The sequence below is a fragment of the Ascaphus truei genome, chromosome 5, assembly GCF_040206685.1.
Source record: "Ascaphus truei isolate aAscTru1 chromosome 5, aAscTru1.hap1, whole genome shotgun sequence".
Taxonomy (NCBI): domain Eukaryota; kingdom Metazoa; phylum Chordata; class Amphibia; order Anura; family Ascaphidae; genus Ascaphus; species Ascaphus truei.
Genome location: NC_134487.1, coordinates 30,403,474 through 30,408,210, shown reverse-complemented (window position 1 = coordinate 30,408,210; position 4,737 = coordinate 30,403,474).

The window sequence follows — 4,737 nt, the reverse complement described above, 5'->3', positions numbered from 1 at the left end:
GGTTTGAGGTGCCGAGCCATATACTATGTCTCCATAGTCAATAATTGGCATTAGCATCTGCTGTGCGATACGCTTTCTGACCAGGAGACTTAGGGAGGATTTGTTTCTGTAAAGTACCCCTAGTTTGGCATAGGTCTTGGTTGTCAGGGTATCTATGTGCATCCCGAATGTTAAGTGGGAGTCAAACCATAAGCCCAGGTATTTAAAACTAGTGACAGGTGTTAGGGTGGTGTTAGCGTTGGTTCTAATCTGGAGCTCAGTCACTGGGAGCTTTACAAATTTAGTCTTGGTCCCAAATACCATTGTTACAGTCTTGTCAGTGTTTAAAAACAGTTTGTTTTGGGAAATCCAATTTTCGAGTCTCAAAAAGTCAGACTGAATTATGTGTTGAAGGTCAGAGAGGCTATGGCTGTGTGCATATAGGATTGTGTCATCTGCATACATGTGTATTGAGGCTTCCTTACAAGCTGTGGGAAGATCATTAATGAACACTGAGAAGAGTAGGGGGCCCAGAACAGAGCCTTGCGGGACACCACAGGTGATATCCAGGGGGTTGGAGTTAGAGCCTGAGATGGACACATGTTGGGATCTTCCTGATAGGTAGGACTGAAACCAGCTTAAAGCATTCTTCCCTATTCCAGAGCTCTGGAGTTTGTTAAGCAGGATAGCATGATCGACTGTGTCAATAGCCTTTGCAAAATCTAGGAATACTGCACCAGTGAGTTGTCCCCGTTCCATTCCACACTGGATTTCATTGCAAACTTTTAGCAGGGTAGTTACGGTGGAGTGTATGGGACGAAACCCAGAATGGAATTGGCTAGGGAAATTTGTCTTGGTATAGAAATCGCTTAATTTGATATTGCTTAAAGGAGAATCGCATGACTGTGCATTGATATTTCAAAAACAGAATAAAATACGGCAACATTACTCACCATAGACTTTGCCAATCAGCTGGCGCCGAGCCACTGCCAGTCCTGTATTCTTGATTATACATGTAGTTGACAGGTGACAGCGGGACTACTACACCTGTAGTCAGATGATGAGTCTGGAAATTGTTTTGGTACATGCAAGCTTGCTGGAATCTGTACGCGAAATCCGGCTCAGGCTGCAGGTATCCGGGCGGGGACAGACAGCAAGGGTTGCCGGTCACCAGGTTTTCACTGACGGTCGGACCCTTATTGGAAGCCGGTGCTGGCGCTGGCGCATTGCTTGCCTACGACTGATGTTTCTTAGTTGGTTTTAACATGACCTTTCGCCTTTTGAAGTCTCCATGATCAAAGATACGGGAAAAATCTGGTGCTACACACCAATACCCTCATTTAACACCGTGTGCGGGATCAATACGAAAAAAACACAGATCGATACATAACTTTTTCCTTATTGCACGCTTCCACACATGAGCATCTGGTGATAATTTGTAAAAGTCATAGTTTTCGATAAAATACTGATAAATTTGACCAACTGTTGCCATCTTATCATCTGTTGCATTAATCGCGGCCCATATTAAAAAAGCGTACATTACAGTATGTCGGGTTTTAGGAACATGAACTGCAGCGATGCACTCATCTCGGAACTCTCAGGACAATAGAACACCAGACACTGCGCATTTAGTTTTTAATATGAAAAGCCTAAATTGATATATAATTGTAACTTCTTCAGTACCAAGGTCAATTTACAATGGACCACTGTGGTATTTTTTTTAAACACCTGCAAGTCGACACATTACTGAAGCGCATGCGCATTACAATTCATGAATATCTGCCACCTGACGGATACGCGAAGAATTGCAACCAATTAAATCTGAACCATTATCAATAAACACATCAATAAACACATCAACCGCGGGTGACGTCGGCATGAATGCAACATAAATGCGGCATGAACGCGGTGAAGTGCGTGGCATTCAGAAAAAATGTTGGATGTTGGAGAATAAAAGGGGCCGCGGCTGTAAGTAGTGTGTTGTATTCACAACAGTAGTAGACAAAATCTCAATGTAATTCATATAAATATGTCTTACTCTACAGAACATTAAGAAAAGATTTACCGTTTAGAGTAGAGAAATGTGTCTTTATTGTCAGTCAAATGACAGTTAAGCAAAATATGATGCAGTTCAAACAAATATTATTTTTGCATAACCAATAATGGCTTTACAGGGTGGGTGTGGGTGCCTCTTGATTTCTAGCATTTGTATTAGCAGAAGCTGCATTAAATCAGGGATCAAAATGGAACATTACTGTAAGTTGCATTGGTCATGTGGGCCAGATTAAAAACATTATGAAAGATTTACCGAAAATTGTGACATTTCAGTACATTTTGATAGGAAGGTCTTTATATATATATATATAATATATATACATAAAACCTGCAAATGTTTTTGAAAAATGTCCTCAAAATTTTGCAAACCACAATCCTATACAATTTGCGCATCTTCAAATATATATTGGTGGAAAAAAATGTTTGATTTGATGCACTGTGCTGAGTTATTGAATCTCCCCCCACTGAAAGCTAGTACAGAAATAGAGCTATCCTGATACATTGATGTTAATGCTAACAGATTAAAAATGGAAATCCCTTTCATTGCTTGAATGTTTCTCCAAAATTAGCACCGCTCTAGCAGTGTACAACGCTACATACCATTGGTTGCTAACCTGTGGTACAAGCAGGGCCGGCGTGATGGTGGGGCCATCGGTGTCACTGCACCTAGTACTGCGGTTACAGAGGCCCAATGCTCTCCCCCATGACTGAATGTGGGGGGAGAGCACGAGGCCTCTGTAACTCTCTTACCTTCTCTGGCGGCATCTTCCAGCATCTCCTCCTGCATGGTGCAGCCATCATGACTCTGCACCACGTCACATTGACATGGCAACGCAAAGCCATTGGACGTTTGATAGCCATGATGAATGGACTATTCAGAGGGAGATGCCGGGAGGAGATACTGCTGGAGAAGGTAAGAGCCGAGCCCCGCAAATGTGCCTGCACCAATCCCAAAAACATCCCAGCCGGCCCTGGGTACAAGTAACAGTAATGGTACACACAAGATCCTATAGAACAGGCCTGCATAACACGCGGCCCACGGCCCGCCTCCACTCGTTGTGCGGCCTGCGGTGGCTTTCCCGTCCTCCCTTCCAAGCCTGCTCCCCCCCTCCTCTCATGGCCGCGAGCTGCTCTCCCCTACCTCCTCTACCGACCGGGAGCGGCTCTGCCTCCCTCCTCCTCACCCGGCCGGGAGCCGCTCACCCCCTCCTCTCCCGCCCGGGAGCCGCTCTCCGGCCCACGGGCCCACGAGCCCGCTCCCCCCTCCTCCTCCTCGAGCCTGCTCTCAGGACTGCTAGTCCTGCCTGCTCTGCCGCTGTGAGGTGCCGTTGGGGGGGAGGTGAGGTGCCGTTGGGGGGGAGGTGAGGTGCAAGGGGGGGAGGTGAGGTGCAAGGGGGGGGAGGTGAGATGCAAGGGGGGAGGAGGTGAGGTGCAAGGGGGGGAGGTGAGGTGCAGGGAGTTATGTGAGGTGCAGGGGGTGATGTGAGGTGCAGAGGGATATGTGCAGGAGAGGTGATGTGAAGGGGGGGTGATGTGCAGGGGGGTGATGTGCAAGGGGGGTGATGTGCAAGGGGGGTGATGTGCAGGGGGTGATGTGCAGGGGGGTGATGTGAGATGCAGGGGGGGTGATTGGAGGTGCAGGGGAGGGTCATTGGAGGTGCAGGGGGGGTCATTGGAGGTGCAGGGGGAGGGTGATTGGAGGTGCAGGGGGTGATTGGAGGTGCAGGGGGGGTGATTGGAGGTGCAAGGGGGAGAATGATGTGAGGTGCAGGGGGGGAGAGTGATGTGAGGTGCGGGGGGAGAAGGATGTGAAGTGCAGGGGGGGGTGGGATGTGTGTGGTGTGCAGGGGGGTATTGTGTGTTTGATGTGGAGGGGGAGTATTATGTGTGTGGGTGAGGGGGAGAGATGGGGGTATGAGAGATAGATGGGGTGTATCGCAAAGGTTGACAGTGAGGGGTTCTGGGGGAGATATGAGGATGATGATGAGGGGTGCTGGGGGAGATATATGAGGATGATGATGATGAGGTGCTGGAGGAGAGATGATGATGATGATGATGATGATGATGATGATGATGATGATGATGATGATGATGATGATGATGATGATGATGATGATGATGATGATGATGATGATGATGATGATGATGATGACGATGATGATGATTTTACCCGTGCGGCCCAATTTTTTTTTTCCTTGGAGCAGTTTGGCCCTTCTCGCTTTACGAGTTGTGCAGGCCTGCTATAGAATGATACATCAAAGATCTTCAGACTTCTGGCAATAAGTCAAGGAAAGCAAGTACAAGAATATTTTTTTAATTACCACTGTCATGTATGGCACACCTGTGAGCATGTGACATGCAAATGGGTCAAGGGTTAATACACAGCTCTGTAGCTGGCCCACTTTTCACCTTCGTAAAGATCCCTCAAATTAACAATATATCCCTTCAATCGGTCCCCATATACCATCTTCTCACGAACAGCACACACGTGAACACGTGGCTTAGATATGCAACCAGGGTTAATACACATGGCTACTCTAGCCAATTCACCTTTCTCCTACACAAGGTACTTGCAATTAGTTAATATTAACCCCCTTACTCAATTGCAATCATATCTATCCACTTCACCACCTGAAAAGTATTAAAAATATGTAATATATATATATATATATATATATATAGTGGTCGACAAATCACCCAAAA